This window comes from Mustelus asterias, chromosome 26 (genome assembly GCF_964213995.1).
Source record: "Mustelus asterias chromosome 26, sMusAst1.hap1.1, whole genome shotgun sequence".
NCBI lineage: Eukaryota > Metazoa > Chordata > Chondrichthyes > Carcharhiniformes > Triakidae > Mustelus > Mustelus asterias.
In genome coordinates this window covers 6,382,147-6,407,362 of record NC_135826.1, presented here as the reverse complement: position 1 = coordinate 6,407,362, position 25,216 = coordinate 6,382,147, and the positions used below count along the sequence as shown (strand labels likewise).

Below are 25,216 nucleotides of genomic sequence, written 5' to 3'. Positions count from 1 at the left end.
CTATGGGTGTACCAACATCTCAAGAACTGTAGTGGTTCAAGAAGGCAGCCCACCACCTGAAGGACAACTAAGGATGGCCAATGAATACTGGCCTATCCAGTTTACACCCACATCCCTTGAATTATCACAAAAAGGAAATTTGTCATCTGGGTGAATTCTGGAAAATAATACTGAGCCGTATCATTAAGTCCTTGAGTTTTCTGAGATGTCCTCGTAAGTCAATTATACAAAGTTCTACTGACCATTTTTTTGAGATTGGGACTGCTAAAACCTAGATTGTCCCATATTGGCCTTAAATGCTTCAGTAACTTCTAAGTTTAGTCAAAGGATAATAATCCTGCCAAAAATGGACAAATCATTGTGCATAATCCCTCAGTTAAGGTTGATCTTTGCATTCCTAATTAGTCTTTTTAACAGCTGATGGATAACACATCTGTTTTGATATGTTTGATGCTGTGTTTTTAAGGAGCACCCTGTTTTGCTAAATTAAAGTTACACAGTCTTAATTAAATCAGCAGTGGCAGAATTGAATTAAATTTTAACTGGTATTCAACCACGTTTCAGTGCAAAGAAGCATCTTAAAAGTTGCCAACATTATGACTCGGACTTGCTTGAAAATTTTCCTTTACATTCCAAGTTTACATTTTAAAGTGTGTGACACAATTTATCTTGTGTGCTAAAGTATAATATAATAAATTTCACAGGCAAAACTGAATTGGTAGAACATTTCCATGGGTTTATTTGTAAAATTGTTGCAGCCACATGAATATTGCATATGCTCTCAGAATTCCATGGATGTGATGTATAAATACATATTAAATGTGATGGAAATAAAGTCAAAGAAACATTGTCAGACTGAGATGATGATTTGGGCAGCAGAGGTCTAAATACTAAAGAATACTGAATGTGAAGAAGATTGGTTGATGGATAAATGAGAATTATTTCTGACCACAGCAACTCTCCACATCAACTTCTGTTTATTCTTTCATGGGGTTCGAGAGTTGTTGGCTGGACCAGCTTTTATTTATTGCCCATGCCTCATTTCCATTGATAAAGGTGGTGGTGAGCTGCCGTCATAAACATCTGAAAGCCAGATGGTATAGGTACATCCGCAGTCCTGTTAGGAAGGGAATGCCAGGATTTTGACAGCTGCCATTATAGTCCCAAATCAGAATGGTGTATGGCTTGGAGGGGAACTTGTAGATGGTGATGTTCCCTTGTATCTGCTGCCCTCTTCCTTTGTGGTAGAGGTCACAGGTTTGGAAGGTGCTTTTGAAGGAACCTTGACAGCAGTGCATCTTGTAGACAGTATACACTGCTGCTACTATGCTTCGGTGGTGAAGGGAGCTAATGTTTAAGGCAGTAGATGGAGTGCCAGTCACATGGGCTGCTTTCAGGTTGGTGTCAAGTCTTGAGTGTTGTTGGTACTTCACTCATCCAGGTAAGTAGAGAGTATCATATCGCACTGCTGACTTGTGCCTTGTAGATGATGGACTTTGGGGTCTCAGGTGGTGGGTTCCTCGCCACAGAATTCCCGGCCGTTGAGCTTTCCTTGTAGCCACGGTATATTGGCTGCTCCAATTTGGTTTCTGGTCAATGGTAACCCCTCAGGAAATTGATAGTGGAGGATTCAGCAATGGTAATGTCATTGACTGCCATGGGGTTAATTATTTCTTGCTGGACTTGGTCATTGCCTGCCACTTGATGTGAATGTTACTTGCTGCTTATCAGCCCAAGCCTGAATGTCGGTCTAGATCTTACTGCATATGGACATAGACTGCTTCAGTATCTGAAGTCGTGATTGATGCTGAACGTTATGCAATCATCAGTGAACATCCCCATTTCTGACCTTATGATGGAGGGAAAGTAATTGCTGATACAGATGAAGATGATTGGGCCTAGCACATTACCCTGAGGAATGATTTCAGCGATTATACCCGCAGATGACGACCATCATCTTTTGTGCTGGGTGTGACTCCAACCAAGTGAGAGTTTCCCCCTCACGATTTTCATTGATCCCAGTTTTGCAAGGGCTCCACACCAGGTCAAATGCTGCCTTGATATCAATAGCAGTCACTCTCTCCTCTGGAGTTCAGTTCTCTGGTCCATATTTGGACCAAGGCTGTAATAAAGTCAGGAGCATAATGCCCCTGGTGGAACTCATGTCAGTGAACAGGATATTGCTGATGGCACTGTTGATGCATCCCTTCCATCACTTGCTGATGATTAAGAGTAGACTGATGGGGCAGTAATTGGCTGGGTTGGATTTGCCTTGCTTTATGTGGACAGGGCATACTGTTAGCTAATGATCAGCAGGAGGATTCTTTGCCCATGTTTGACCTGATGACTTGAGACTTCATGGAGTGCAGAGTCAAGGTTGAGGACTCCCAGTGGAAGTCCCTCCCAGATGTTTACCACTGTGCCACCACCACTGATGGGTGTACTCTGTCCTGCTGGTGGGACAGGCAATATCCAGAAAGGTGATAGTAGTGTCTGGAACATTCTGGTATGATTCATACTCGGGATGTTTCGTGACTAGCCTGTGGAACAACTTTACCAATTTTGGCACAAGCTCTTGGATATTAATAAGGAGGTATTTGCAGAGTTCACAGGGTTGGGTGTGCAATTGTTGTTTCTGATGCCGAGGTTGGGTAGTCTGTCCGATTTCATTCCTTTTTGACTTTGGTAGCGATTTGTAGCGGTTTGCTTGGTCATTTCAGAGGGCAGTTAAAAGTCAGCCAAATTCTGTGGTTTTGGCCAGAAGGATGACAGATTTCTTTCCCTAAAGGACATTAGTGAACCAGATGAGTTTTTACGAGAATTGAGAATAGTTCCATGGTCACCTTTGGCTGAGATTTGCTTTTAATTCCAGATTTATTGGTGAAATTTCAACCCGTGTCCCCAGAACCTGCATTACCAGTTCAGCGACATTACATCACATCTTGTGAATTAGTGAAGAGTGTGAATTTGGAATCAATAACTGAACTTGTCTATCTTGCAGCTGTTAGTGTTGGCAATAATGCAAGACCAGGTCAGCTTGCACAGGCACAACTGGAAAGAGTATATCTGAAAGTAAAGAATCTTTGCACCTGGACTAATTTATTTAGTGTTACCTTTGGCTACTAGGAGAATATTCTGACTTGTAGATCGTGATTCTGTAAAACAAAGACCCTTATTGCGAGCGACTTGATAGGAACTTGGCATTTTTGCACAGTAAAGAATGTGACATTAACTGGCCCTGCAAAAGTATTTACAATACTCCTTTTAGTCTTTGTGTCAGGAAACAGAGGGAGATTTTAAGTGATCTATATTGTATTATTAAATATGAGAAATAAGGTATAGATTTGTGGGTTTAATTTAGTGCCTTTGTTTATGAAAGGGTGCAACGCCAGTTTAATTCATGTTAAGCACACGTGTTTGCATGTACGGGGGTTTTGATTCAAACTTTCTATTACACTGAGAAAATTTACGCTGGGAAAATTAAACACGAGCTTGGAGAAAGAATGAGCTGTTTGTTAGTAACCAGGGACACCTTTAGGGAAATTAACTTTTTGAGTTTAATTTTAACTGTAAGCCAGAGTAGAAGGACCTTTTAGTAGTGAGAGAGGGAACATCCCGTACAGTTTTTCTAGAAGTAAAACCATACTTTCTTGCCCCTTACTCCATTGTAAGTGCCAGAAATCTAAAGAATAGCTAGTTAAGGAAACTAGATAATGAAGAGAAGTTTCCAAGAAGGCTGAACTTAAAGCAACAGAGGAAATTGGAACAGGTACAGCTCATTGAAGTCAAAGGCAGAGCCGAGAAGTTAGCTAGTGAGAAGCCAGATATCTAAAGTGATCTTAAGGGTTGGCGATATTTTACTGCAACCGGGTAAAGTGATAGTTGAAACAATTAGTGGCTGGATCTCGAAGTTTGTGTGAAAGCTGAAAAGCATTCAAGACAAAAAAAAGTTAGAAAACCTGGAGGTGGATCCTTGATGAAAACAGCTGAGGAAAGCATTGTTTGAATGAAGATTTAAAAGCATGTCTTTTTGAGAGTGGAGGTTGGAAACACTCGTGTTACAATCATTTAGGGGGAATTTGAGAAATCTATGAAAGATCGTTTGAGTGGCATCTGGCACTTGGTTTCAGAGTGAGGTATTTTCTAACCACAGTTAACCTGTTGAGTTAGAGACTGAGCTTATTGAAAACTTTATAGCATAAGATTTTAACCTATGTTATCCTTAAAATTTATGAGCGTTTGTGAATATAGGTGGGAGTGAAGGAATACCGTATTGCAGTCAAACTTTATATTTCACTAATGTTTTTTTTGTTGTTAAAAGCTAATTCATGTTTTCTGATACAAGTAATGATCTTTTGAGCCAGGGGTCTATTCCAGGATCGTCCTGTCCAGTAGTAACATCAACTGGGATTGCAACACTTGTCTCAATGCAGGTAGAAGAAACTGAAGAACCTAGACTTATTCTGTGGGAATCTACATAGTGTGAATCTCGCAGACCCAGACCTTATGTATGCTGTTTACTGCCTCAGCTAATCCTGTAGTTAGTTTTTATTTCTTTGTGGATTGAGGGAGTTTTTAAAAAATAACAACACTTGGGAGAAAATCATGTAATTTTTACAGGGTTTCTATCACCCTTCTCTTACTTTCCTCATGGGGCAGGGTCTTCCTAGATTCAGTTCCAAAGATAGTTGTCCAAATGCTGCTGCTCCATTTCTTAGATAGAAAAAAGTTAGCAATTATATACTTCCCCTGTTGTCATGTACCTGCAGTTCTTCACGCACAATGGAATTTAGTCAGCCCTTGGCAGTTGCAAAGTGGGAAGAGCTGTACCATTGGGAGAGAACTCCCAATGGTGTGACATGTGTCCTTTTTCTGGGGGAAAAAATCTCTCGAAGGAAGGGAGAACATTTTCCTGTGGCATCACTGCAGCAGAAGGCCAGCCTCTGGTTGGGCAAACAATTGATGGGCTTGCAGTGAACTGGCAGCAGGGACCTGTGTTGAGATGGGCCCAACTACAGTCGGAAGTGTTCCCGATTCGCTTAAATTACCTTCAAAGTATCCATGCAGACTCCAACTCCAACTGTCCAGTGAGGCTGTCACTGACCTGTGTGCTGACAATCAGTGGTCAGGGCCTATTCCCGCTGGAGAGGCCGGCAGCATAACGCTGAACGGCTCACTGCGCATGCGCCAATCTGTCAACACCGGGATTGGCGCACTGCTGGCCTCCCAATCACTGGCCAGCCCCGCGACCCCCACATTGCCGGTTGTGCGACATACCCACCACCCACCCCCACCCATAGCCCGATCGCTAGCCCCCCAAACATGCCCAGGCTAGCCTTGAAACCCTCCCACCAACACCACCGCAGCCCTATTCTCTGGATCTCCTCCTCCCAACCCAATGGCCAGCACTGACCACTGGCCTCCCTCAGTCACTCAGCCCAAAGCGCAGAGTAGCAGTGGGACCCCCCCCCCCAAGAGGCCCCGCCCCATTAGGCCTTATCCTTTGGCACTGTCCAATGCCTGATGGGCAGTGTCAAGGTGCCCCTTGAGCATTGTCGCTTTTTCCCTTGGGCAGTGCCGGGGGCCCAGGCTGGCACTATCAAGGTGCCCATGCCCAACCCTCCCGGCGCCCAACCCTCCCGGCACCTGACCCTCTGGGGGGCCTCAATTGTCCCCTCCTTCGCTCCAGTAGGATCGGGCTGCCAACTCCCTGCAAGTAGGGAGCTATACTAAACCCCGTTGGAGTGAAATCTCATGGAGGTGGGGGGAGAGGCAAGCGGGCCTGAAGATTTCAGTCCTGGCTCCGCTAATGCCATTTAAATTGTATGGAAATTAGGGTCTGCATAACTCCACACCAATTTCTGGCATGGAGCAGACAGCGTCGGAAATCCAGTGCTGGGAGATGCATGGAGGCCGTGGCACCCAGCAAGGAGCCTGCGAAACAGCCTCTGCTGGAGTCTCCTGGCTCGCTGCAAGATGGGGGAATCGCCCCAGAGACTCTCTTGCTTGGACTGATCCAGTGGGGAGATGCAGAATGCCACAGGGTGGGTTTCTCATCATCGAGGTGTGTTGTGCTCTGCACTACCCATCAGTGCAGAAGGGGAGGCCTTGCATCAGGAGAATATAGATGAATGTCACACCTTATCCAGCGAGGATGATGTGGAGGAGGCAGAGCAGGCAGCACAGGATGATGAGTCCCCTGCATCGGAACCAATTGTCATTGTTTCAAGCCTCTCGTGTATTCCTCAATCTTGTTCCCACCCTTGTTCTGTAACCATAACGCCCTTTTAATGCCTGTTGCCAGGGAACTTTCATAGCCACAAGAGTGCAGTTGACGGCACCCTGTACGTGTGGGAATCTGACAATCTCAGCAATTCCGGTGTCCTGGCTTGTTTGATTTTTGTGACCTCGTGAATGCTTTTCTCTTTTGCCAATTGAGAGATCCCAAAGTGGTCTCCAGTGGAGCACTAGAAGGAGCCACTGGCAGAGAAGTTAGACCGGTCATTACTTTCACCGCCACAGACAATGGATGCTTTCCTAGTCTCTCTGGCGCCAATTTCTGGAGAATGTGACAAATGTGACTCATCAGATCCTTGGACACGCGGAGCCAGCGCCGACACTGGTTCTTGCTCATCTGCAGATAAGATATGCGAGTTCCATGTAACCTGGGCCTTGCGAGCCACCTACACATGTCGTCTCTGTGAACCTCATCCACTGTGTCCAGTGGAGGCCCTATTGGCCTCTTGAGGGTCTTGATCCTTCCAAGAGTGATCCATGCACCTCCATTGCAATTGTTTCCTTCACTCCTGCCTGTAAGCTTTAATGAGGGCAGCGATAAAACCAGTCTCTCTAATCCTGATGGTCGTCTCCTCTCTGCAATATTAATGAGAAGGAAACTAGTGTCAGCATAAGTCTCCAAAGGTCCTCTTATCTGCCGATGACTCGTCAGTGAATGTGGGTTAAGGGGCTTTGTTCCCATAGCCACAGTATTCAACCGTCAAATGATGACCAGAGCAGAGTGTGTCAAAATTTCCCCCCCCCCCCCCCCAACCAATATTACCGACTGCTCTGACATCCCTTTGGCCAGACACTTAGATGTGTTGCTTTTAGCCCAGATGCAGGGAACCTCAATCATTACACCCCAGTGCTACACTGTTGGGAATAACTTTGAGGGTAAATGTTTATTCACAAAATGAGATTGCTGAGGGGGGGGGGGGGGCCTAAGGCTTCTATTTTGTGAGCCATCCATCGCCAAGTTTCTAACAGTTTCTAGCGCTTGTCCATTCATCATGTTGCTCTGCTGTTCATTATGACAGTAGTCATGATGTGGAGATGCCGGCGTTGGACTGGGGTAAATACAGTAAGAGTTTTAACAACACCAGGTTAAAGTCCAACAGGTTTATTTGGTAGCAAATACCATTAGCTTTCGGAGCGCTGCTGAAGGAGCAGCGCTCCGAAAGCTAATGGTATTTGCTACCAAATAAACCTGTTGGACTTTAACCTGGTGTTATTAAAACTCTTACTGTGTTCATTATGGCCCCAGGTTATTTCCACACTGCAAACAAGGGATTAAAACAAGGAGATTGATTAGTGGCACGCTGCAGGATTAGTCTCACATGAATATGCATCATTGCTTCACTTTCTGGAATCTCTGCACTATCATTGATAGATTCCTAACATGTCTCAGTTGGGCCTCTCTCCTCATTTAGGAATGCAGTGTTCAGTTGGGTGCCTCTTTGATCAAAGTCCCTGTAGCTGACCTCCAATCCCCAACAGCAGAGCTTCTCCTCATTTCAATTTTGTACTGGGCCATTGCTGCTGGTTGAAAGATTGTTCTACTGAACTCTTGACTGTCAGACCAGCTTGGACCCTCCCTACGTGAGTATGAATCCCTCCCATTATCCCAGAGGAGTTTAATGTTCAGGTTTTTCTCCTGCACAGACCTCTGTTTGTCCCCTGTATTCCTTAATCACGTTGTGCTTCTAGTGCATATATCCATTTGTTAGCCCCTGAGCAGTTTTTTTTATTCATTCATGGGACATGGCCATCACTGGCTGGCCAGCATTTATTGCCCATACCTGGTTGTCCTTGGAATGCAGTTGAGAGTCAACAACATTGCTGTGGCTCTGGAGTCACATGTAGGCCAGACCAGGTAAGGACAGCAGATTTTTTTCCCTAAAGGACAATAGAGGTGGAAAGCTGCTTTGACAAAGGGTCATCTGGGCCCGAAACGTCAGCTCTTTTCTCTCCTTACAGATGCTGCCAGACCTGCTGAGAATTTCCAGCTTTTTCTCTTTTGGACCCAGCTTTTCTGCGTGTGTGCGTATGCGTGTTTACGTGTGTGCATGTACGTGTGTGTTTGCATGCATGTGCATGTGTATAGGGGGCTGCACCTGCTGAAGGTTCACCTAGGGTGACAAATACCCTTGCATCGGCCCTACCTATATCCAATGTAATTATTTGTAATAGATTGGTTAAAGCCACTTATTGTCCCATATTTGTTGTACGTATCATTGTAATCTCCTGTTGTCATCCTCTTGCATTTATACTGGGGGGCGCTATTGATCACCAACTGTAGACCTATTCTAATTGTATCCAGACTATTTCTTACCTCAAACTACTGCTCCAATTTCTGTGAAATTTGGGTTTCTCCATGTGCATCAACCCACCTCCTCTCTCCCAATGTTTCTGAACATGTCCTGAACAGCCAGTGACTTTGATGCTTGAATTAACTTCCATCTTCAGGGACAAATTTCCACAATTACTGAGACATCAAATTTTCCTTCTATTTGTGTTCTAATTCCAGCATCTTATTCCCAGAGCTTCCAGTATGCTGCGAGTATTGCACATATCCAGCTGAGACCAATTATCCAGTTTTGTATTTTCTTTCATAACTCTGCCTGTCCCCATCATTCTTTTTTAAAATTTGTTCATGGGATGTGGGTATCACTTGCAGGGCAGCATTTATTGCCCATCCCTTAGGGCATTTTAGAGTCATAGAAACCATAGAAACTCTACAGCGCAGAAGGAGGCTATTTGGCCCATCAAGCCTATACTGTCAACAATCCCACCCAGGCCCTATCCCCACAATCCCATGTATTTACTCTGTTAAAAACCCTGACACTATGGGTCAATTTAGCATAGCCAATCCACCTAACCCGCACATCTTTGGATTGTGGGAGGAAACCGGAGCACCTGGAGGAAACCCATGCAGGCACGGGGAGAACATGCAAACTTCACACAGACAGTGACCTAACGCTGGAATAGAACCTGGGTGCCTGGCGCTGAGGCAGCAGTGCTAACCACTGTGCCGCCCAAGTCAGCCACGTTGCTGTGGCCATGGAGTTACATGTTGGCCAGACCAGGTAAGGATGGCAGATTTCCGTCCCTAAAGGGCATTAGTGAACTAAATGGGTTTTTAATGACAATTTACAATGGTTTCATAAGTAGACTTTTAATTCCAGATTTTTATTGAATTCAAATTTCACCATCTGCTGTGGTGGGATTCGATTCCGGGTCCCCAGAGCATTAGCCTGGGTCTCTGGATTCCAAGTCCAGTGACAATCCCACTGTGCTGCTCCCTCCCAAACATATCCTTAGCCTGAGTTCTTATCTCATCTTATTTATCACGTCTAAAATGATCAATTCCTTTCTCTTCCCCTTTCCTCAAAGTCTTTATTCCAACCTCAATATTATCCGCTGAGTTTCTTGTTTCTTTTCCTTTTCCCTCCGCTGTATGCATCATGTGCACAAGCAGGATGTGGATCAGCTGTGAAAGTCCTCACACTCGAGAACTGGCTGACAATCTACCCGGTCCATGCAAGAATAGCCACATGCAGGAAGTATGGGAGGACAAGGGAGTTGCGTTTGCATCCAGTGAGAGTCAGCTTTTTCAGGAGAGGACGGAATAGTGGGCGACAGGGTGGGGCTGGCGTTGCAAGGAGAAGCTTGTCACTTAAATAAGCCAGTTATTTTAATTTCTGCATTTTTTTTTCAACGACCACTGGGTCAGTTGGAACAGATGTTTCCGTGGTTTCCTGTCAAAGTGCTTAAGAAAAATGCCCATTCGCTATAAAATGTTGGACACGGATCAGACCTCCATACTGAGGGACTGCCGCATTGTCATAAGGGTGGCACGATGGCACACTGGTTAGCACTGCTGCCTCACAGCGCCAGGGACTCTGGTTCAATTCCCAGCATGGGTCACTGTCTGTGCACAGTCTGCACGTTCTCCCCATGTCTCTCCTCCGGGTTCTCCAGTTTCCTCCCACAGTCTGAAAGATGTACTGGTAAGGTGCATTGGCCATAATAAATTCTCCCTCAGTGTACCCGAACAGGTATTGGAGTGTGGCAACTAGGGGATTTTCACAGTACCTTTGTTGCAATGTTAATGCAAGCCTACTTGTGACAATAAATAAACTACAAAGGAGATGAGTTAAGATACCAGCCTGGTTCAAGACACAAAAGTTTCAGTGGCGGCAATAATGACTTGTACCTTTCATAGCGAAGCATACCCTGCATGACTGAGTTTCACATTGACTTGCGGAAAAATTTCCCAACATGGGATTGTGGTTCCCAGACACAGAGATGCTGAGAGACTCCAATTTCTCACGCCCTAGGGCTGAATGGTGACAGATTGCCAACTTTTAATGTTTATTTATTAGTCACAAGTAAGGCTTACATTAGCACTGCAATGAAGTTGCTGTGAAAACCCCCCAGTCGCCACACTCTGGCGCCTGTTCGGGTACACTGAGGGAGAATTTAGCATGGCCAATCCACCTAACCTGCAAACACGGGGAACATAAACCTACTACCCTGACTATGAACATTCTTTCGCAAGTCCTGCAACCAATCCAGCCCTGAATTCGGCAACTGCAACAACCTCCGGTAGCTTCCTCTACCACAGTGCCAGTGCCAGAAGTAGGCTACTCCTTACGTTGTTAGCCCCCAAACACCTCTAACCAAAGAAGCCAGAGCCCTGCTAAAAGTTTCAGTAATATTCTCCAAAGCTCGACTCGGACCAGAAAAGGAAATTATCCAACTGATCAGCAACCCGCAGGAAGAGCCCTTGTGTCGAAGCACGAACTGGCTTCTGTGTGTCTCTGTGAAACGATTGGTGTGAATTGTCTGCAACATCTTCCCTGTTCGTGTCAGAGTGAAGAGCAGCAGAGAGAATTCTCTGCGTCTATTTTGTTGGCAGTTACTCGGTATCGCCCCCATACAGGCAATTGGCCGCAGGCTTGCTGCGAGCACCAGGAAACGGGAGCTCTGAAACTAATCACTGATTCCCCTGCAAAGCCCTGTGCGGTAAGTAACCTCACTCATATCTGCTCGCTGATTGTAATCTCTGCTCTATGTTGTCTGCGGAGCTCATTAAGAGAAGGTTACCTTGCGATTAACAGCAACCACACATCTTTTGCCAGCTTGTCCTTTACTGGAGCAGTTGGGATGAGGATTTTTACCTCTGCTTCTCTCATGGTGTGATTGCCATTGACATTCGGAGGGAGAAGCAAGTGGCTTTTTGAACGAAGGTATTACTGAGGAACAAAAGGGCAAGTTCTGTTGCGCAACAGGGCTGCAAAAATTGTTAAACTAAAGACAAGGTAAGATTGTTGTGAAAACGTGAGTTTAAAGTCAGTAGTTTCAGGGGGGGGTAGACTCAAGAGGGTTGGCAGTTGGGTAGGTTTAAAGTCCTGTATGGGACAGCAGGAGACAACGTGCCATTCCGTGGGGTACCCTCTCAAATCACTCAAAATTCTCCAATTGGTTACTGTAACAGAATTCAGCTCACTGCTGGCCAGTGCTCTTGTTTCACTGGCCAGGTAAGAGGATCAGCTTTTTGTTTGTTTTAAAAATAAATCAAAAATGAACTTGGCTCTTGCTTGGCAGGAAGTTGCACAATTTACCTCAGAAAATGCCCCAATCAAAAGGGGTGCTGTTTTTGTGCAGTTTACCAACCAGATCGGAAATTTCAAACTTTAAGAAATATTAACACAGAATTTACAAATCGTGTCCTTTGCAGAAATTTGCTTTTTTTAAAAAATCATCAGGCCCATAATCACTGACGTGGTCAGCTCACGGCTTATGAGCCACTTCTTTGGATATTACTGACAGTAGATTGGTTATTATACGGTGACATGGTGGCAAAGTGGCTAGCACTGCTGCCTCACAGCTCCAGGGACCTGGGGTCAATTCCTGGCTTGGGTCACTGTCTGTGTGGAGTTTGCACATTCTCCCCATGTCTATGTGGGTTTCATCCGGGTGCTCTGGTTTCCTCCCACAGTCCAAAGATATGCAGGGTAGGTGGATTGGCCATGCGAAATTGACCCTGAGTGTCAAAGGACTAGGAGGGTAAATATGTGGGGTTATGGGGATAGGGCCTGGGTGGGACTGTTGTCAGTGCAGGCTCGCAGGGCCGAATGGCCTCCTCCTGCACTATAGGGATTCTATGTTCTGCTTGGATGGCGACCCTGAATACTGGTACTTGGGGACTGGCGAAGTGCCATTTCCAGTGGAAGCAATATTTTCAGGTATGTGGGATTTTGTAGAAAACAGGAGTAGCACAGACTTTTTATAAGCAGGACTGAAATGATGGGACTGGCACTTATTGATCATTGGGCAACGGTGAGGGAACAGAAGTGAGCATGTTGGTCAGTGATAGGCGCGGTGGCACAGTCGTTAGCACTGCTGCCTCACAGTGCCAGAGACCCAGGTTCGATTTCCCAATAACTTGATTGCAGTGTTAATGTAAGTCTACTTGTGACACAAATAAACTTAAACTTTATATCAAGCGCATGAGTCGCGGACTAACGTCAGCACTCAGCTTTGGAAAGTATGACTTCATCATTACCATTAACAGGTTGCGTGGTTTCAGATCCATTAACCCAAAACCTGATGTTTTGGGCCATATTGAATTGAGGAGTGGACTGAGTTGCCAACCATCCTGAGTTAGTGTAGAGCCCAGAGGAATCTACATACTAATCTCCCAGACACCGCTGAGAGCAACCTGGGAGAAAAATAGCAGTACTGTTAAAATAAGATAATGGTAATGTGGTAATGTCATTGGACTAGTAATTCAGTAGCCTAGGTTAATGTTCTGGGGGCACAGGTTCAAATCTCACTATAGCAGCTGGTGGAATTTCAATACAATTTATAAATCTGGAAGTGAAAGCTAGTCTCAGTAATTTTTGTCTTATATTTTCATAGGGTGTGGGTGTCTTTGGCTTGGCCACCATTTATTGTCCCTCCCTAATTAGAACCATAGAATCCGTACAGTGCAGAAGGAGGCCATTCGGCCCATCAAATCTGCACCAACCACAATCAAACCCAGGCCCTATCCCCATACATTTACCCTAGCTAGTGCCCCTGACACTAAGGGGCAATTTAGCATGGCCAATCCACCTAACCCACACATCTTTGGACTGTGGGAGAAAACCGGAGCACTCGGAGGAAATCCATGCAGACACAGGGAGAATGTGCAAATGCCACACAGACAGTGACCCAAGCTGGGAATCAAACCCGGGTCCCTGGCACTGTGGGGCAGCAATGCTAACCACTGTGCCACCATGCTGCCCTTGAGAAGGTGGTGGTGAGCTGCCGCCTTGAACCGCTGCAGTCTGTGGTGTAGGTGCACCCACAGTGCTGTTAGGAAAGGAATACCTGGATTTCGACCCAGTGACAGTGAAGGAACCCTGACAGTGAAAGTGAGCATGAAACTATCTTCGATTGTCATAAAAACCCAACTGAGTCATTCCAGGAAGAAAATCTGCCATTCTTATCTGGTCTGGCCTATGTATGAATTCAGACACACAGCAACCTGATTGACTCTTAACTGCCCTCTGAAATTGCTGAACGAACCACAGTGTGGACTGTAATAGTTCAGAAAGGTGGCTCACCAACACCTTCTCAAGGCAATTGGGGATAGGCAACAAGTGATGATATTGGCAGCAAGATCATCTAGCAGGGACTGGCGGGGTAAATACGTGAGGTTACAGATGGGACCTGGGTGTGATTGTTGTTGGTGCAGGCTCAATAAGCTGAATGGCCTCCTTCTGCACTGCCAGGATTCTATGATTCTATTAAGTTCACACCCCATGAAAGAATAGAAAAAAAATGCTGGACATGGGTTTGATTTGATTTATTATTATCACATGTATTAGTATACGGTGAAAAATATTGTTTCTTAAGCGCTATACAGACAAAGCATACCGTACATAGAGAAGAAAAGGAGAGAATGCAGAATGTGGTGTTACAGTCATAGCTAGACTGTAGAGAAAGATCAACTTAATGTGAGGTAGATCTATTCAAAAGTCTGATGGCAGCAGGGAAGAAGCTGCTCTTGAATCGGTTGGTACGTAACTTCAGACTTTTGTATCTTTTTCTCAATGAAAGAAGGTAGAACAGAGTACATCTGGGGTGCATGGGGTCCTTAATTATGCTGGCTGCTTTTCCGAGGCAGTGGGAAGTGTAGATAGTGTTAGTGGGTGGGAGGCTGGTTTGAGTGATGGCTTTGTTCACAACCCTTTTGTGGTTTCTTATGGTCTTGGGCAGAGCAGGAGCCTACTAGGCTGTGATACAACCAGAAAGAATGCTTTCTATAGTGCATCTGTAAAGGTTGGTAAGAGTTGTAGCAGACATGCCAAATTTCCTTAGTATTCTGAGAAAGTAGAGGCGTTTGGTGGGTTTTCTTAACTATAGTGTCGGCATGGGGGGTCCAGGACAGGTTGTTGGTGATCTGGACACATAAAAACTTGAAACTCTTGACCATTTCTACTTCGTTCCCATTGATGGAGACAGGGGCATGTCCTCCCTACGCTTCCTGAAATTCGATGACTATCTCATTCATTTTGTTCACATTTCTTGTGACCTACCTCCTCCCAACAGGCAACTAAGGCACTAATGGCATGGGTAGCCACCAATTAGATGCTAATGAGGTGCCCTCCATCGGTTCTTTGGCAGGGTTGGGGCAGAGGTCATCAGCAGCTCCTCCGCTATACGGAGGGCAGTAGCTTTCTGATCTAGACGCACCCATGAGGAACTGGACACCACTGAGGGACAGCACCAGATAAAATCAGAAATTTGTCTCCGTGTTTAATGGACAGTGGCATCATGTTGACTGCAACACAATATTGTCCATGGTGAATTTGTACTCCAATATTTTCAGAGAGAAACATTGGAGTCATGCCATGTCATGGGTCCTCTGCCTGAAGGCTAATTGGCTCACTGTCTGCTGGCGCTTCACCCTGAGCCAGTTTTTGGTCAGCTTTTGTCGTGTGTTTTGCCATTGCCTTCCGCTCTTGGGACAGGGCAAGGAGGGAGGCTCCAAATCTACTTCAATCAGACCAAGGATCGAACCTACACTAGAGATGTTAATCTGATCCACACACTAGCCTAACTAAATGGCCCCTAATGTTGCAGCAAGAGATTGGAAATAAAATCACATTTGGACCATCACACGGGATCATAGCGGGCAGGGGGGCGGACTATGCAAAAGTCCGTTGACTTCGGGTGGGATTTTAGGACAGGTGCGGCTGGAAAATCCCACCCTCTGTATGCCAAATAAGTTTTTTTAACCAGGAGGCTTATGTTAGTAGGTGTAACCATATGTCTTTGTTCAATAGATCTAAGCTGAGTAACCGTATACTTGTTCTAAATATGAACAAAACAGTTGTCCGACATGAGTGTAATTCTTCCCCTTATATAATCAGACACCAACCTTTTTTAGTACCTCAGTACACGTACTGGACTCTAAGTTGTATAGTCCCACTGGAACCACCCCCCCCCTCCCCCCGGCCCCACACCCCCCCCCCCCCCCCCCCAGTGTTTCAGAAGGAAACTGATCAACTTGCCATGTGTTTTTAGATAGCAGCCTAGCATCCAGCCTTGTGACAATTATTCAATGACTGCGACTTTATGGTTTATTGGAATGGATTTCCCTATATCAGCCTGTACATGCTGAGGGAGTCTGGATGATGCAGTGGATTAATACAAAGAGTTTACACCTTGGGCTTCATCTGAAATTCAGCCCCGACAGAGGGGATGAGAATTGATGAGATGGTCATCCAGAAAATTACTGACTGTCTCCTGTTCCTGTAGTCCCCTCTGGATAGATCAATGATCAGGGGGCATAGATTTAAGGTAAGGGCAGGAGGTTTAGAGGCGATTTGAGGTCAAACATTTTCACCCAAAGGGTGGTGGGAGTCTGGGACTCACTGCCTGGAAGGGTGATGAGAGTCTGGGACTCACTGCCTGAAAGGGTGGTGGAGGCAAAGACCCTCATAATATTTAAGAAGTATTTAGATATGCACTTGCCATGCCAAGGCAACCAAGACTATGGGCCAATAGCTGAAAAATGGAATTAGAATAGTTGGGTGGTTTGTCTTTGACTGGCACAGATGCGATGGGCTGAAGGGCCTTTTTCTGTGCTTGTATACCTCAATGACTCTATGTTCTAATGGTAAGAGAGCTGGAGTAAATGAGATTGGGTATTGGGTTGGTGCAGTCTCAGAACACACAACTAATCCCAAACTCAAGAAGGCTAGTATCTAACCAATGCTGTACTTGATCAGGGAGTGTTTGACGGTCCAGTGTAGAGGGAGATCGATTTACTCTCTATCTAACATGTGCTGTACTTAACTTGGGAGTGTTTGATGGGCCAATGCAGAAGCAGTTTTCAGCTATGTCTAACTTGCATTTTTCAAGATCTGAGAATGTTAATGGGAGAATATAATACAAGAATCTTTCTTTCCTCTATCTAACCAATAACATTCCTCACCTGGGCTAATTCATATTAAGAAGCCTCACAACATCAGGTTAAAGTTTAACAGGTTTATTTTTTACCACAAGCTTTTGGAGCACTGCTCCTTCTTCATCAGGTGAGTGCGCTTTGAAAGCTCGTGATTCCAAATGAACCTATTGGACTTTAACCTGGTATTGTGAGACTTCTTACTGTGCCCACCCCAGTCCAATGCCGTCATCTCCACATCCTAATTAATATTGGCACTGATTTGAGAAATGCTTGACTGTACAGCACTAATATCCCTCACAACAGAACACAAAATATAGCTACTGTTATTGTATTGGAAACATCTTCCTGTATCAGCGCATGTAATCATCACACTAGTGCAGACTGAGGAATGACTATCCCAGTACAGACTGAGTACTGAGCATCCCTTTACAGACTGAGTACCGACTATCCCAGTACAGGCTGGGGCCTGACTATCCCAGTACAGGCTGGGGACTGACTATCCCAGTACAAACTGAGTACTGACTATCCCAGTACAGACTGAGTACTGACTATCCCAGTACAGACTGAGTACTGACTATCCCAGTACAGACTGAGTACTGACTATCCCAGTACAGACTGAGTACTGACTATCCCAGTACAGACTGAGTACTGACTATCCCAGTACAGACTGAGTACTGACTATCCCAGTACAGACTGAGTACTGACTATCCCAGTACAGACTGAGTACTGACTATCCCAGTACAGACTGGGGACTGACTATCCCAGTACAGACTGGGGACTGACTATCCCAGTGCAGACTGGGGACTGACTATCCCAGTGCAGACTGGGGGCTGACTATCCCAGTGCAGACTGGGGACTGACTATCCCAGTGCAGACTGGGGACTGACCATCCCAGTGCAGACTGGGGACTGACGATCCCCGTGCAGACTGGGGACTGACCATCCCCGTGCAGACTGGGGACTGACCATCCCCGTGCAGACTGGGGACTGACCATCCCAGTGCAGACTGGGGACTGACCATCCCAGTGCAGACTGGGGACTGACCATCCCAGTAGAAACTAATTAAGAGACAATGTTACAGTTGTTGGCAAAGTGTCTCTGCAAGATTGCAAGTCTTTGAGATGTGCAAGCCATTGTAGAATGTCAATGTTTTTTTCTGATGTTTGGCACCCTTTAAATAAATAGTGACAGTTTTACTGCAAGTTGGCAAAATATTTCTCAATACCGGCAGGGCATGAAACATACCTTCCTCCTTCAGGATGTTATTGTGACATAAAAACTTCACTGGCCAAAGCAAACAAGACCAAATAGTTAGATACAAGCAAATTACTGCAGATTCTGAGTGTCAGTGGATGAGGAACCCCCCCACCCCTACCACCCTGCCATCAGCAGGTCTTCCTGGGCAGCTCTCTGAATCTTACGTGACCCCTGAGCCATGATGAGTGACTTTCCTGCATCAGCCCCTTCCAACCACTCTCTACAAAAGGTCAGTTGTCCAGTTGGTCGAACCAGCTAAACCAGAGTAAGAATATATGGACACCTTGTGTTCAATGTGCATGGGTATTCCTGGATTCAAAGCATGCAGGCATTCTGGGAGCAGGAATTCTAGGCATTAAGGAGAAGCAATGGCCTAGTGGTATTATTGGTAGATTATTAATCCAGAAATTCAGCTTTTGTTCTGGGGACCGGGGTTCAAATCCCACCATGTCAGATGGTGGAATTTGAATTTAATAAAAAACTATCTGGAATTAAGAATCTACTGATGACCATGAAACCATTGTTGATTGTTGGAAAAAATCCATCTGGTTCACTAATGTCCTTTAGGGAAGAAAATCTGCCGCCCTTACCTGGTCTGGCCTACATGTGACTCCAGAGCCACAGCAATGTGGTTGACTCTCAACTGCCCTCTGGCAACTAGGGATGGGCAATAAATGCTGGCCCAGCCAGCGACGCCCATGCCCCATGAATGAATTTTTAAGAGAAAATTCTAGATCAAAAGGAGGAGGCCCCAAAACCTTGCTGGGCTCTCACAAGGCACTGGGTGGGCTTTGTTAATCTCAGAGCCACATTCTATTGATTGCTATGGCCAGATTCCTCGAAGGCAGCTTTTCATGCACCTCTTTTGGAAGTGGAGTCTGCAACACTGGCTTGAGTGGAAGCTGTCAGCCTTTCTCACTAAGGTGTCTCGCTATTTCAGTTGGCTCAGTAGATTGGTGTATCCATTGTTTATCTACTATCCCCTCTATATGTTGGGAACCGTAGCTTTAACGTGTGCACGCCATTTTATTTTTAATGATCATCAACAAAGGGCTTCAGGAAGCTTCAGCAGCGTTTGGGTAACCCAGCATCGAACCATGTAAAAGAAGCTTGATTGTATTCTCTGCCTTTAGCATTTAGTGGACAAAAGTCTCTGAGATCCTGTGAAAGGCCATTCTACTGCCAACTCCTGGGAATCCGATAGCCCAATTCCTGCTGACAGCGCCTGTAAAGCAACGCCATATGCAGGAGCGCCCATTAGATCTTAACCAGTTTAAATTTAGCTATATTGTCAACAGATCAAAAAGGATCCAGAAGGCCAAGCTATGAGAGTGAGTTGCGTAGACTAGGCTTGTGTAGAGAAGGTTCAGGATTAATCTAATCGGGCTGTTTGAGGCGATGAAAGGAAATGATAGAATAGATGGAGAGAAACTATTTCCTCTTGTGGGGAGCCCAGAACAAAGCTCAGCATAAGGGGTGAACCATTCTGGCCTGATGTCAGGAAGCATTTCTTTACATAAAGCGCCATGAAAATCTGGAATCCTATCCTGCTAATGGCTGTTGAAGTGAAATGAAAGTATCAGAACAGCGGCGAGTAGATTTTTGTTCAGTCAGGATATACTAGGAGATATAAAACTGAGGTGGTTAAGGAAGTCCAGATACAAATCAACCAAGATCATGGTGTATAAATCAACCTGGTGTATAAGCTGACCTCATATTTGCACTGTCAAAATCCATGTTCAGGCTTATACTTGGCATATAGGTTGATCCCACCCCCACAATTTTTCAGGTAGTAGCTGCATGTTTAAGGATATATTTGTGTTATTTGCTGGTCTCAGTGTTTCAGCAGAGAAATATATGTTTAGTGTTATACCGCCCTTAGGTCAGTACATGGGTTAAGGTAGACGATTTGAGGTTGGGCTTCTTAAAGTCCTTTGTCATGATTATGAAAGCAGCATGTTATGTGGCCAAGAGGTTATGGAGGAAGGTTAAGACATACCCACACCAAGCAGACCACGCATGGTGGCTGGTGAACGGAAATGGGTCCTCTTGCAAAAAAAAGAATGAAACCGCAAGCTGGTTTTAAGCTAAAACAAATTGTAGCATTTATAATTCGTCAAATGATTATGTGCTGCAGTGAGGGAATATGAAAAATTGTTGTGAGAATGGAAGAAGGAGGAATCCATCCTGAAGAAGATGCCTAAGAATAAATAGGTTATGGGAACAGGGACCAGGCCTGATCTTGAGAAGAATGTATTAGAATGGGTCTTTGGAAATCGTCAGAATGGTTACATCGTCACCAGAAATGCAAACAGTTTATCTGCACTTAAATGGGCCAAATCACATACTGAGTCCAACAAAGATTTCAGAGTAATTGCTGGTTGATTGGTTAAACTGCTCTATGGAGCAAAAGACTCAGATCGCTCAGAGACGACCAACAGATCCCAGTGTCAAAATGACCATTTTCCAACAATATAAAGGGAAAGACTCTTAGTACGGTAGAGGATCAGAAGGACCTTGGGGTCTGGGTCCATAGGACTCTAAAATCGGCCCCGCAGGTGGAGGAGGTGGTTAAGAAGGCGTATGGTGTGCTGGCCTTTATCAATTGAGGGATTGAGTTTAGGAGTCCGGGGATAATGATGCAGCTATATAAGACCCTCGTCAGACCCCACTTGGAGTACTGTGCTCAGTTCTGGTCGCCTCATTACAGGAAGGATGTGGAAAAGATTGAAACGGTGCAGAGGAGATTTACAAGGATGTTGCCTGGATTGAGTGGCATGCCTTATGAGGATAGGCTGAGGGAGCTCGGTCTTTTCTCCTTGGAGAGACGTAGGATGAGAGGAGACCTAATAGAGGTATATGAGATGTTGAGAGGCATAGATCGGGTGGACTCTGAGGCTTTTTCCCAGGGTGGAAATGGCTGCTACAAGAGGACACAGGTTTAAAGTGCTGGGGGGTCGGTAGGGGAAATGTTAGGGGGAAGTTTTTCACACAGTGGGTGGTGGGCGAGTGGAATCGGCTGCCGTCAGTGGTGGTGGAGGCAAACTCAATAGGGTCTTTTAAGAGACTCCTGGATGAGTACATGGGACTTAATAGGATGGAGGGTTATAGGTAGGCCTAAAAGGTAGGGATATGTTCAGCACAACTTGTGGGGCCGAAGGGCCCGTTTTGTGCTGTAGTTTTCTATGTTTCTATGTTTCTAATTCATCATCAAACAGCAACACCGCGAATGCCCATTTTGTTACTTCGGCAATAAGGAAGAAATACCCAAGAATTTTGATAGGCCCTGCATCCAAATCAGGGAGTAGAAAGATTCAAAAATACTGCTAGTGGCAACCACAAGACATGAAAAGACAAGATTCCTGGTGTAACTAGCCTGCATGGAACAAAATTAAAGCTTATGATAATTTTCAAATGTAAAACAAGACTCAAAACCAAGCTTCCTGGAGGAATTTTGTACATGTTCATGACAACGATTGGATGGATGAGGATGGAGGGAAGTTCTGGATTGAGAATGGGTGAACTAGGCATTCCCGCGGCCCACAAAAAGAACACAACTCATTAGTGTGGGACATGTTCAGATCTCATTTCACCAATGAGATCAAGTTTTAAAGTTCATTTATTAGTCACAAGTAGGCTTACATTAACTCTGCAGTGAAGTTATTGTGAGAATCCCCTAGTCGCCACACTCCGGTGCCTGTTCGGGTTCACTGAGGGAGAATTTAGCATGGCCAATGCACCTAACCAGCACATCTTTCGGACTGTGGGAGGAATCCATAGTTAAACCTGTGGATCTTTAGCCACAGGTTTGGAGACCTTTGCTTATTTCTGGTACTGCTTTGTGGCAAAATTAATTTCCCAGGAATTTTCTTGGTGTTTACTCCAACTCTGCCCCTTATGACTTTGGCAGAAACCCTGCTGACATGCTTAAGTGGAATTTTCACCAGAATTATGGCCTTGGAGCATGAGAGGGTCTGAGGAAATTACCAATGGCAATTCCTTAAGAATTTTGTTTTCTACACTTGCTTCCCGGAGATCCGGGTTTGCATTCAATAACTTTCCCCTGTAACACAGGAAAAGCTGTTCCTCAGAGCCCAGCATGAACAGCATTCCCACAGTATATTTATCACTCTATCATGTTCACCCTGTCACAGGATAACAAGTCTTGGCTACACCAGCATTCTATTCATTTCTTGCGGAGCGGGTTATCAGCTGGGAAGAAGCCGACTTGCTCCCCATCCCCAGAATGTCATCTGTTACAAGAAAATAACTAGTCATGCGCTGATCACACTTTTGTGTGAAGAAGTTCTATTTGTCTTTTATTAGTTTGAGCTTGTGGCTCCTTGTTCTACCCTTGCAACTTAATGTTAGATTACTGATCAAAATTTTGCCTTTTACATATGGTGCAGTATCTTTTGTATCTCCAAAAGATCACCCTTGAGATGCCATCAAGACTGAAAGGCCTCAGTCTCTGAAATCTTTCCCATAACTCAAGACATAGGGATACCAGTGATGAAATCTTATGGCTCTCCTTTGTATGGCCTCCAGTTCATGAATGGCTCCTTGCTTCTTAGTAACCAGCATAGTCCTAAAGTTGTGGGTTGGAATTCTCCGGGGGGGGGGGGAGAGAATGGGTGGGAGAGAGGAAAAAGGGGAAGCAAAAGGGGAGAAAAGGTAAGGAAAGGGGGGAATAAAATAGAGGGGATGAGTGGGCTGGGGGGAAAGAAAAATAAAGAAAGCTAATAAAGAAGTAAAAGGTCGAGAACAGTTAAAAATTTTACCATTTTATTTTTAACTGTTCTCCACCTTTTACTTCTTTATTGTCTTTGTTTATTTTTCTTTCGCTCCCACTCTTCGCCCCTATTTTATTCCCCCTTCCCTTACCTTTTCTCCCCCTTTGCTTCCCCCTTTTTCTCCATTTCATCTCTTTCCCATCCATCCCCTCCCCCCACACCTTCATCTGTCACAGTTTACCCTCTGATTTCAGCTTCTCTGCCGTTTGGCCTTTCGCACCTTTTATTCTCTCCGGGGACAGCCATTCGCAGCCTTTCCCCTGGTTTCTGTCGCTATGACTCATCTTTCATTCCCTCACCCTGCAGTATAAATAACTCCCGCTTTCTCTGCCTTTCAGCTTTGACAAAGGGTCATCTGGACTCGAAACGTCAGCTCTTTTCTCTTTACGGATGCTGCCAGACCTGCTGAGATTTTCCAGCGTTTGGACTGATTTCTGGGATGAAGGCATTGTCTTATGAGGAAGGATTGAGCAAGTTTGAGTCGAGGCTCATTGTAGTTCAGAAGAACATGTAAAAGATGTCATTAATACTTCAATCGGCCTCGTGCCCTTCTTGGGCATGAGGCTGGTTTCGCTAGCAAAACGGGGCTGGCAAGATTGCGAGAGGCGAGAAACCTGGCATGAACCCGATTTTCCGCCCCTCACCCTAGTTTACCGGCTCGCCACACCAATCGACCGGCATGGCAAGCTGGTAAGATCGCAACGTGATCTTATTGACTGGCACAGCAAGATCAGTGGGCTGAATGGCCTATATCTGCTTGGGCTGAGTGGCCTACTTCTGCTCCTATTTCTTCTGATCTTCTGTCTGTGTGTGCATACATGTGTGTATGCATGTTGGTATGTACATATGAATGTCTGTGGGGGGGCGTTTGTGTGTAGACAATTGTATGTACGTATGGACGCCCGTGTGTGCGTGCGCGAGAGATTATGAGTATATTATGGATATGAGTTGTTAAGCCTCTCTTCAGCCCACTTCTGAGTACTTCCTACTTTGTGACTGACCTCCTTCACTTGGTGCATGCTTCAAGCTGAGGCGGACTAGCAGGAAGGTTTGTGGATGCTCGAGTGATATGTATGAAATTAGCACATCACTACATTGCTGTAAAATCCTCCAGCCGTTACCTCCTTGGAGCTTGTAAGTCCTGTTTTCTATTTTCATCCTGTGATAGACAAGAGGTAAAGAATAGAACATAAAGCTCAGAAAACAGCAAGAAACAGTTGTGTTCAAAACCACGAGTGAGGGAAATGCTCTGTACTTGTTTTTGCAGTCACTTCCTTCTGAAAATTCAACCATTCTTCAAGGCAAATAATTTGAAACCAGATCAGTGATTTGATTCTGTGCATTCTGTAGTTGAAACCCAGTTCTGAAATTTTCCCCCTTCTCCCACTCTTAATGGAATATGATTTAGAACATAGAACATAGAAAAACTACAGCACTAACAGGCCCTTCGGCCCTCAAGTTGTGCCGAACACATCCCTACCTTCTAGACCTACCGATAACTCTCCATACCATTAAGCTCCATGTACTCATCCAGGAGTCTCTTAAAAGACCCTATTGAGTTCACCTCCACCACCACTGACGGCAGCCGATTCCACTCACCCACCACCCTCTGTGTGAAAAACTTACCCCTAACATCTCCCCTGTACCTACCCCCCAGCACCTTAAACCTGTGTTCTCTCGTAGCAGACATTTCCACCCTGGGAAAAAGCCTCTGAGAGTCCACCCGATCTATGCCTCTCAACATCTTATACATCTCTATTAGGTCTCTTCTCATCCTTCGTTCTGAGAGATTGATCAAAATATTTTCCTGATGGTTAGAGAGACTGGAAGCTTTGGAGGAACAAGGAAGAAAATAAAGAATATAGAGAAGGATAGCTCGACATAGCTTGGCAATGAAGTGGCAGATGGAATACGACGTGGGAAAGTGTGAAGTTATGCACTTTGGTAGGAAGAATAGAGGCATAGACTATTTTCTAAATGGGGAGAGAATTCAGAAATCAGAAGCACAAAGGGACTTGGGAGTCGTGGTTCAGGATTCTCTTTGGACTAACTTGCAGGTTGAGTCGGTAGTTAGAAAGGCAAATGCAGTGTTAGCATTCATTTCGACAGGACGAGAATACAAAAGCAGGGATGCACTGCTGCGGCTTTATAATTTGATTTTGTTTTGATTTGATTTATTATTGTCACGTGTTAACATACAGTGAAAAGTATTGTTTCTTGCGTGCTATACAGACAAAACATACCGTTCATTGAGAAGAAAACGAGGGAGTGCAGGATGTAGTATTACAGTCATAGCTAGGGTGTAGAAAAAGATCAACTTAATGCAAGGTAAGTCCATTCAAAAGTCTGACAGCAGCAGGGAAGAAGCTGTTCTCGAGTCGGTTGATACGTGACCTCAGATTTTTGTATCTTTTTCCTGA

General features: G+C 45.1%; 1 protein-coding gene across 3 annotated transcripts in view; it reads left to right on the top strand.

Annotated features, from left to right (window-relative positions):
- Positions 1–10,910: 10,910 nt before the first annotated feature.
- matk (megakaryocyte-associated tyrosine kinase) overlaps positions 10,911–25,216 on the top strand; it is a 95,441-nt gene continuing 81,135 nt past the window's right edge. The window contains exon 1 of one of the 3 annotated variants that reach the window (XM_078198117.1): positions 10,911–11,307. The gene's annotated coding sequence lies outside the window, so the exon portion shown is untranslated. Of the gene's footprint in view, positions 11,604–23,875; positions 23,931–25,216 lie in introns of those variants that run through there. The other 2 variants (XM_078198118.1, XM_078198120.1) reach the window with 2 other exon arrangements.